Source organism: Arachis stenosperma, chromosome 6 (assembly GCF_014773155.1).
Source record: "Arachis stenosperma cultivar V10309 chromosome 6, arast.V10309.gnm1.PFL2, whole genome shotgun sequence".
In the NCBI taxonomy this organism is placed as follows: domain Eukaryota; kingdom Viridiplantae; phylum Streptophyta; class Magnoliopsida; order Fabales; family Fabaceae; genus Arachis; species Arachis stenosperma.
Genome location: NC_080382.1, coordinates 127,491,170 through 127,501,875, shown reverse-complemented (window position 1 = coordinate 127,501,875; position 10,706 = coordinate 127,491,170). Strand labels below are relative to the sequence as shown.

At 40.4% G+C, this 10,706-nt stretch overlaps 1 non-coding gene across 1 annotated transcript; it reads left to right on the top strand.

Moving 5' to 3' along the window:
* Positions 1-9,734: 9,734 nt before the first annotated feature.
* On the top strand, positions 9,735-9,842 carry LOC130938429 (small nucleolar RNA R71). The gene has a single exon (XR_009069595.1). It is a non-coding gene; the product is annotated as a small nucleolar RNA R71 (small nucleolar RNA).
* Positions 9,843-10,706: the final 864 nt, after the last annotated feature.

Genomic DNA, 10,706 nt, shown 5'->3' with positions numbered 1-10,706 from the left:
AGATTTGATTTGAAAAAGATTTGATTTTGAAAAATTTTGAAAACTTGAAAAAAATTTGAGTTAAAAACAGAATCTTCCCTCTTGTGCCATCCTGGCGTTAAACGCCCAGAATGGTGCACATTCTGGCGTTTAACGCCCAAAGCACTACCCTTTTGGGCGTTAAACGCCCAGCCAGGCACCCTGGCTGGCGTTTAAACGCCAGTTTGCCTTCCTCACTGGGCGTTTTGAACGCCCAGCTTTTTCTGTATAATTCCTCTGCTGTATGTTCTGAATCTTCAATTCTCTGTATTATTGACTTGAAAAGACACAAATTAAAATTTTTTTTTGGATTTTTAATGATGAAGAATAATGCAACTAAAATCAAATAACAATGCATGCAAGACACCAAACTTAAAAAGTTTGTATACTACTGACACTAACAAAATGAGAATGCATATGACAAACAACAAAAATACTCAAGACAAGAGAATTTAAAGATCAGAGCAAGGAGATCATCAAGAACATTTTGAAGATCACTTGAGACACATGAATGAATGCAAGAAGAACAAAAACATGCAATTGACACCAAACTTAAAATGAGACACTAGACTCAACAAGAAACATGAGAATATTTTTTTGTTTTTATGATTTTGTAATTTTTTTTGGATTTTTCGAAAATTAAGTGGAAAAGAAAATAAAGATATCAAAATTCTTAATGAGAATTCCAGGAATCATGCAATGTTAGTCTAAAGCTTTAGTCTAAAGAAATTAGACATGGCTAGCCAAGCTTCAGCAGGACATTGCATTCAAGAGCTAAATTGATGAGAATCAATCAGCTTTGGTGATGATAAGAACATCACCTTGAAACACTAGAATTCATTCTTAAGAACTCTGAAAAAAAAAATACCTAATCTAAGCAACAAGATCAACCGTCAGTTGTCCAAACTCAACAATCCCCGGCAACGGCGCCAAAAACTTGGTGCACAAAATTGTGATCACTACTTTTCACAACTCAAATAATCCCCGGTAATGAATCCAAAAACTTGGTGCTCAATACCATGGCATAAACACAACTTCGCACAACTAACCAGCAAGTGCACTGGGTCGTCCAAGTAATAAACCTTACGCGAGTAAGGGTCGATCCCACGGAGATTGTTGGTATGAAGCAAGCTATGGTCACCTTGTAAATCTTAGTCAGGCAGACTCAAATGGTTATGGATGATATATGAATAAAACATAAAGATAAAGATAGAGATACTTATGTAATTCATTGGTGAGAACTTCAGATAAGCGTATGGAGATGCTTTGTCCCTTCCGTCTCTCTGCTTTCCTACTGTCTTCATCCAATCCTTCTTACTCCCTTCCATGGCAAGCTGTATGTTGGGCATCACCGTTGTCAGTGGCTACAATCCCGTCCTCTCAGTGAAAATGTTCAACGCACCCTGTCACGGCACGGCTATTCATCTGTCGGTCCTCAATCAGGTTGGAGTAGAATCCATTGATTCTTTTGCGTCTGTCACTAACGCCCAGCCTTCAGGAGTTTGAAGCTCGTCACAGTCATTCAATCATTGAATCCTACTCAGAATACCACAGAAAAGGTTTAGACCTTCCGGATTCTCTTGAATGCCGCCATCAATTCTAGCTTATACCACGAAGATTCCGATTAAAGAATCCAAGAGATAAACATTCAAGCCTTGTTTGCTTATAGAACGGGAGTGGTTGTCAGGCACGCGTTCATAAGTGAGAATGATGATGAGCGTCACATAATCATCACATTCATCAAGTTCTTGAGAGCGAATGAATATCTTGGAATAAGAACAAGCTGAATTAAATAGAAGAACAATAGTAATTGCATTAATACTCGAGGTACAGCAGAGCTCCACACCTTAATCTATGGTGTGTAGAAACTCCACCGTTGAAAATACATAAGAACAAGGTCTAGGCATGGCCGAATGGCCAGCCTCCCAATGATCTAAGATAGCATAAAACTACTCAAAGATAGCTACCCAGATGAAAATACAATAGCAAAAGGTCTTATTTATAAAGAACTAGTAGCCTAATGTTTACAGAAATGAGTAAATGACAGAAAAATCCACTTCCGGGCCCACTTGGTGTGTGCTTGGGCTGAGCATTGAAGCATTTTCGTGTAGAGACTTCTCTTGGAGTTAAACGCCAACTTTTGTGCCAGTTTGGGCGTTTAACTCCCATTCTTGTGCCAATTCCGGCGTTTAACGCCGGGCATTCTTGAGCTGATTTGGAGCGCCGGTTTGGGCCATCAAATCTCGGGCAAAGTATGGATTATTATACATTGCTGGAAAGCCCAGAATGTCTACTTTCCAACGCCGTTGAGAGCGCGCCAATTGGGCTTCTGTAGCTCCAGAAAATCCACTTCGAGTGCAGGAAGGTCAGAATCTAACAGCATCTGCAGTCCTTTTCAGTCTCTGAATCAGATTTTTGCTTAAGTCCCTCAATTTCAGCCAGAAAATACCTGAAAAAATCACAGAAAAACACACAAACTCATAGTAAAGTCCAGAAAAGTGAATTTTAACTAAAAACTAATAAAAATATACTAAAAACTAACTAAAACATACTAAAAACATACTAAAAACAATGCCAAAAAGCGTACAAATTATCCGCTCATCAATGATACTCCCAAATACATAGTTAGTAAATGTTGTAAATTAGAAACATTTACTTGATAATTTAATAGTCTATCATGTTAAATCTTTCGTGTAGATATATGGCATTTTGTTATGGATTTGCATGTACTGATAGGTCTTGTGAAGATTAATTGATGTTTAAAAAGCAAAGGCCCATGCATCAAAAGATGACCCTTTGGAGTTATGCTCACATATGACAAAAGATACTCTTATGGCTGAGTTAATGCTTTCTCTACTCTAGTCAAATGTTGATAGCTACATGAAAATAAGATACATGAATATAGGATGTTAACAAAAAAAAATCCAGTTATTTTATCCCCAAAAAACAAAATACAGTTAGTATTGATGGTTCGCTTTATTTTATTTTGGATATTTTATACCTTTCCTACCATTATGATTTGCAATTTGGTCAGTGCGATGGTTCACTTTAGTTTGCCTGTGTCTTTGGTATGAACTACAATGGCCGCAAAATTCCTATGTACCTAATCATCTTGATGTGATATTAAAACCATTATGTACTCCCAAGTCTCCAATATCTCTTTTAATCCATGAAAAGAGGGTTGGGTTAGGTTAGGTATGTTAAATCCTATCATTTTCAATCGAGAACGAAACAGGTAGACCTTGTTTCGCCATTAGTTACTTTGTTGATTGAATTTTTTTTATTTAATGAGATTTTGTTCTGAGCAATGTTAGGAGAAAATAGTTCTACGTCATCATCGGTTTCTACTCTGTCATCCGCTGCTGTTCTATGCTCTCCTCTCTGCTTGCATCCACTGCGGTGTCCCCCACTTGGTCTGCTGAGGTTTGGTTACGGTGTGTGTTTGGATTAAGCTTATTTTCTGTTATAAATCAAAGAGTCATTTAGCTGAACATATCCTCACTGTGTAAAAGTTAAGCATAGAACTTTTTGTTTTAATTCAATTAATTAAAAGAGTCATTTAGCTGAACATGTTCTCTGTGTAAAAAGTTAAGCATAGAAGTTTTGTTTTAATTCAATTTAGTTTGAAATTAAGCTAAGTTGTTTTATTGAGCATAATGTTAATGTTAATGGTTGTTTCTTAATTGCTAGTTGGTGCGCGAAATTGTGAACAATACTTTTCACAACTCTCATAATCCCTGGTCATGAACTCCAAAAACTTGGTGGTTCAATTCCATGGCATTACACAACTTCGCACAACTAACCAGCAAGTGCACTGGGTCGTCCAAGTAATACCTTACGTGAGTAAGGGTCGATCCCACGGAGATTGTTAGCATTGAAGCAAGCTATGGTCATCTTGTAAATCTTAGTCAGGCAAACTCAAATGTATATGATGATGAATGAAAATAATATAGAATATAAAGATAGTGATACTTATGCATATCATTGGTGTAAGAGCTTCAGACAAGTGTATGAAGATGCCTTCCCTTCCGTCTCTCTGCTTTCCTACTGCCTTCATCCAATCCTTCTTACTCCTTTCCATGGCAAGCTCGTATAGGGTTTCACTGTTGTCAGCAGCTACCTCCCATCCTCACAGTGAAAGCTAATGCACGCACTCTGTCACAGTACTGCCAATCACCGGTTTGGTTCCCTCCCCTACCGGAATAGAATCCCTCTTTTGCGTCTGTCACTAACGCCCAGTAGGTTACAGGTTTGAAGCACGTCACAGTCATTCAATCATTGAATCCTACTCAGAATACCACAGACAAGGTTAGACCTTCCGGATTCTCTTGAATGCCGCCATCAGGTCCTGCCTATACCACGAAGACTCTGATCTCACGGAATGGTTGGCTCGTTTGTCAGGCGAGCACTCGGTTGTCAGGCGATCAACCATGCATCGTGCAATCGGGAATCCAAGAGATATTCACTAAGCCTCAGATGCTTGTAGAACAAGAATGGTTGTCAGTCACCTTGTTCATGAGTGAGAATGGTGATGGGCGTCAATCATCACCTTCATCATGTTGAAGAACAAGTGATATCTTGGGTAAAGAACAAGCGGAATTGAATGGAAGAACAATAGTAATTGCATTAATACTCGAGGTACAGCAGAGCTCCACACCTTAATCTATGGTGTGTAGAAACTCCACCGTTGAAAATACATAAGAACAAGGTCTAGGCATGGCCGAATGGCCAGCCTCCCAAAGAGGGTTCAATCATCAAAACATGATCGAAAAGCCTTTTTTACAATAGTAAAAGGTCCTATATATAGAGAACTAGTAGCCTAGGGTGTACAGAGATGAGTAAATGACATAAAAATCCACTTCCGGGCCCACTTGGTGTGTGCTTGGGCTGAGCAAATGAAGCATTTTCGTGTAAAGACTCTCCTTGGAGTTAAACGCCAGCTTTAGTGCCAGTTTGGGCGTTTAACTCCCAATTAGGTGCCAGTTCCGGCGTTTAACGCTGGAATTTCTTGAGGTGACTTTGAACGCCGGTTTGGGCCATCAAATCTTGGGCAAAGTATGGACTATTATATATTGCTGGAAAGCCCAGGATGTCTACTTTCCAACGCCGTTGAGAGCGCGCCAATTGGGCTTCTGTAGCTCCAGAAAATCCACTTCGAGTGCAGGGAGGTCAGAATCCAACAGCATCTGCAGTCCTTTTGAGTCTCTGGATCAGATTTTTGCTCAGATCCCTCAATTTCAGCCAGAAAATACCTGAAATCACAGAAAAACACACAAACTCATAGTAAAGTCCAGAAAAGTGAATTTTAACTAAAAACTAATAAAAATATACTAAAAACTAACTAAAAGATACTAAAAACATACTAAAAATAATGCCAAAAAGCATACAAATTATCCGCTCATCACAACACCAAACTTAAATTGTTGCTTGTCCCCAAGCAACTGAAGATCAAATAAGATAAAAAGAAGAGAATATGCAATGAACTCCAAAAATATCTATGAAGATCAGTATTAATTAGATGAGCGGGGCTTTCAGCTCTTTGTCTCTGAATAGTTTTGGCATCTCACTCTATCCCTTGTAATTCAGAATGATTGGCTTCTTTAGGAACTTAGAATCCAGATAGTGTTAATGATTCTCCTAGTAAAGTATGATGATTCTTGAACATAGCTATTTATTGAGTCTTGGCTGTGGCCCAAAGCACTCTGTCTTCCAGTATTACCACCGGATACATACATGCCACAGACACATAATTGGGTGAACCTTTTCAGATTGTGACTCAGCTTTGCTAAAGTCCCCAATTAGAGGTGTCCAGGGTTCTTAAGCACACTCTTATTTGCCTTGGATCACAACTCTTATTTCTTTCTCTTTTTTTTTTCGGTTTTTCTTCTCTTTTTTTTTTTGCTTTTTCTTGCTTCAAGAATCATTTTTATGATTTTTCAGATCCTCAGTAACATGTCTCCTTTTTCATCATTCTTTCAAGAGCCAACATTCATGAACCACAAATTCAAAAGACATATGCACTGTTCAATCATACATTCAGAGAACAAAAGTGTTGCCACCACATCAAAATAATTAAACTATTATAAAATTCAGAATTCATGCAATTCTTTCCTTTTCAATTAAGCACGTTTTTATTAAAGAAAGGTGATGGATTCATAGGACATTCATAACTTTAAGGCATAGACACTAAGACACTAATGATCACAAGACACAAACATGGATAACATAAGCATAAAAATCGAAAAACAGAAGAATAAAGAACAAGGAAATCAAGGAACGGGTCCACCTTAGTGATGGCGGCTCTTTCTTGCTCTTGAAGATCCTATGGAGTGCTTGAGCTCCTCAATGTCTCTTCCTTGTCTTTGTTGCTCCTCCCTCATGATTCTTTGGTCTTCTCTAATTTCATGAAGGATGATGGAGTGTTCTTGATGCTCCACCCTTAGTTGTCCCATGTTGGAACTCAACTCTCCTAGGGAGGTGTTTAGTTGCTCCCAATAATTTTGTGGAGGAAAGTGCATCCCTTGAGGAATCTCAGGGATCTCATGGTGAGAGGGGTCTCTTGTGTACTCCATCCTTTTCTTGGTGATGGGCTTGTCCTCATCAATGGGGGTATCTCCCTCTATGTCAACTCCAACTGAATAACAGAGGTGGCAGATGAGATGAGGAAAGGCTAATCTTGCCAAAGTGGAGGTCTTGTCCGCCACCTTGTAGAGTTCTTGGGCTATAACCTCATGAACTTCCACTTCTTCTCCAATCATGATGCTATGGATCATGATAGCCCGGTCTATGGTAACTTCGGACCGGTTGCTAGTGGGAATGATTGAGCGTTGTATGAACTCTAACCATCCTCTAGCCACGGGCTTGAGGTCATGCCTTCTCAATTGAACCGGCTTTCCTCTTGAATCTTGCTTCCATTGTGCGCCCTCTTCACATATGGTTGTGAGGACTTGGTTCAACCTTTGATCAAAGTTGACCCTTCTAGTGTAAGGGTGCTCATCTCCTTGCATCATAGGCAAGTTGAACGCCACCCTCACACTCTCCGGACTAAAATCCAAGTATTTCCCCCGAACCATAGTGAGATAATTCTTTGGATTCGGGTTCACACTTTGGTCATGGTTCTTGGTGATCCATGCATTGGCATAGAACTCTTGAACCATCAAGATTCCGACTTGTTGAATGGGGTTGGTGAGTACTTCCCAACCTCTTCTTCGGATCTCATGGCGGATCTCCGGATATTCACCCTTTTTGAGTGAAAAGGGGACCTCGGAGATCACCTTCTTCAAGGCCACAACTTCATAGAAGTGGACTTGATGCACCCTTGAGAGGAATCTATCCATCTCCCATGACTCGGAGGTGGAAGCTTTTGCCTTCCCTTTCCTCTTTTTAGAGGTTTCTCCAGCCTTGGATGCCATAAATGGTTATGAAAAAGCAACGCTTTTACCACACCAAACTTAAAATGTTTGCTCGTCCTCGAGCAAAAGAAGAAAGAAGAGAGTAGAAGAAGAAGAAATGAGGAAAAGGGAGAAGGTGGTGTGTTCGGCCAAGAAGGGTAAGAAAGGGTGTTTAGGTTGGGTGAAAATGAAGGGTTGAAGAAGGGTATTTATAGGAGAGAGGGGGGTAAAGGTTCGGCCATTATGGGTGGGTTTGGGAGGGAAAGTGGTTTGAATTTGAAGGGTGAGGTTGGTGGGGTTTTATGAGGGATGGATGTGAGTGGTGAAGAGAAAGATGGGATTTGATAGGTGAAGGGTTTTTGGGGAAGAGGTATTGAGGTGATTGGTGAATGGGGGAAGAAGAGAGAGAGTGATAGTGGGGTCCTGTGGGGTCCACAGATCCTGTGGTGTCAAGGAAAAGTCATCCCTGCACCAAATGTTGCTCAAAATCACGTTTTGAGCTATTTCTGGCGTTAAACGCCGGGCTGGTGCCCATTCCTGGCGTTTAACGCCAGGTTGTTGCCCTTTTCTGGCGTTTAACGCCAGTTTGGTGCCCCTTTCTGGCGTTAAACGCCCAGAATGGTGCCAGACTGGGCGTTAAACGCCCAACTGCTAGGCTTACTGGCGTTTAAACGCCAGCAGCTTCTTCCTCCAGGGTGTGCTGTTTTTCTTCCTGTTTTTCATTCTGTTTTGCTTTTTTCATTGTTTTTGTGACTTCTTATGATCATCAACCTACAAAAAAGATAAAATAACAAAAGAAAATAGTTAACCATAAAACATTGGGTTGCCTCCCAACAAGCGCTTCTTTAATGTCATTAGCTTGACAGAGGACTCTCATGGAGCCTCAGAAATACTCAGAACCGTGTTGGGACCTCCCAACACCAAACTTAGAGTTTGAATGTGGGGGTTCAACACCAAACTTAGAGTTTGGTTGTGGCCTCCCAACACCAAACTTAGAGTTTGACTGTGGGGGCTCTGCTTGGCTCTGTTTTGAGAGAAGCTCTTCATGCTTCCTCTCCATGATGATAGAGGGATGTCCTTGGGCCTTAAACACCAAGGATTCTTCATTCACTTGAATGATCAACTCTCCTCTATCAACATCAATCACAGCCTTTGCTGTGGCTAGGAAGGGTCTGCCAAGGATGATGGATTCATCCATGCACTTCCCAGGATCTTGCCTCTTTTGAGGCAGTTTCTGCCTAGACAAGTCATCCAGTTCTTTGGTGAGCAAGGGAGGTTCATCCTCCCAAGTCTCATTTCCAAATAACTTGTCATTTAGTTTCATGATTGCTCCAAAGTATTTAGCAACTTGCTCTTCAGTGACATACTCATCCTCTTCAGAGGAAGAATACTCATCAGAGCTCATGAAAGGCAGAAGTAAGTCCAATGGAATCTCTATGGTCTCAATTTGAGCCTCAGATTCCCATTGTTCCTCATTGAGGAACTCAGAGGAGATTGGTACACGCCCACTGAGGTCTTCCTCAGTGGCGTCCTCCTCCTCTCTTTCCTCTCCACATTCGGCCATGGTTATGGCTTTGCACTCTCCTTTTGGATTTTCTTCTGTATTACTTGGGAGAGTACTAGGAGGGAGTTCAGTAATTTTCTTGCTCAGCTGTCCCACTTGTCCTTCCAAATTTCTAATGGAGGACCTTGTTTCATTCATGAAACTTTGAGTGGTTTTGATTAGATCAGAGACCATTGTTGCTAAGTCAGAAGTACTCTGCTTAGAACTCTCTGTCTGTTGCTGAGAAGATGATGGAAAAGGCTTGCCATTGCTAAACCTGTTTCTTCCACCATTATTGTTATTGAAACCTTGTTGAGGTCTCTCTTGAGTCTTCCATGAGAGATTTGGGTGATTTCTCCATGAAGAATTATAGGTGTTTCCATAGGGTTCTCCTAGGTAATGCACCTCTTCCATGGAAGGGTTCTCAGGATCATAAGCTTCTTCCTCAGATGAAGCCTCCTTAGTACTGTTTGGTGCATTTTGCATTCCAGACAGACTTTGAGAAATCAAATTGACTTGTTGAGTCAATATCTTGTTCTGAGCCAATATGGCATTCAGAGCGTGTCAATCTCAAGAACTCCTTTCTTCTGACTAGTCCCATTGTTCACAGGATTTCTTTCAGAAGTGTACATGAATTGGTTATTTGCAACCATTTCAATCAATTCTTGAGCTTCTGCAGGCGTCTTCTTCAGATGAAGAGATCCTCCAGCAGAGCTATCCAAAGACATCTTGGATAGTTCAGAGAGACCATCATAGAAAATACCTATGATGCTCCATTCAGAAAGCATGTCTGAGGGACATCTTCTGATTAATTGTTTGTATCTTTCCCAAGCTTCATAGAGGGATTCTCCATCCTTCTGTCTGAAGGTTTGGACTTCCACTCTAAGCTTACTCCATCTTTGTGGTGGAAAGAACTTTGCCAAGAAGGCATTGACTAGCTTTTCCCAAGAGTCCAGGCTTTCTTTAGGTTGAGAATCCAACCATATTCTAGCTCTGTCTCTTACAGCAAAAGGGAATAGCATCAGTCTGTAGACCTCAGGGTTAACCCCATTAGTCTTGACTGTGTCACAGATTTGCAAGAATTCAGCTAAGAACTGATGAGGATCTTCCATTGGAAGTCCATGGAACTTGCAATTCTGTTGCATTAGAGAAACTAATTGAGGCTTAAGCTCAAAGTTGTTTGCTCCAATGGCAGGGATAGAGATGCTTCTCCCATAGAAATCAGGAGTAGGTGCAGTGAAGTCACCCAGCACCTTCCTTGCATTGTTGGCATTGTTGTTGTTTTCGGCTGCCATGTGTTCTTCTTCCTTGAAGAATTCGATCAAGTCCTCTAAAGAGAGTTGTGCTTTAGCTTCTCTTAGCTTTTTCTTCAAGGTCCTTTCAGGTTCAGGATCAGCTTCAACAAGAATGCCTTTGTCTCTGCTCCTGCTCATATGAAAGAGGAGAGAAAAAGAAAATGTGGAATCCTCTATGTCACAGTATAGAGATTCCTTGAAGTGTCAGAGGAAAAGAGAAATAGTAAGAAGAAGGAGAAGAAGAATTCGAACTTTAATTAGATAAGGTTCGAATTGTGCATTTAGAAGGAGTGGTACTCCATAAATAGAAGGATGTGGGAAGGAGGGAAGAGAATTTTCGAAAATTCAATTAAAAGATTTTGAAAACATTTTGAAAATTTGATTGATAATTTTCGAAAATTAAAAGTGAAAAAGAAATCAAGTGATTTTTGAAAAAGATTTTGAAATTAGAAATTAAAA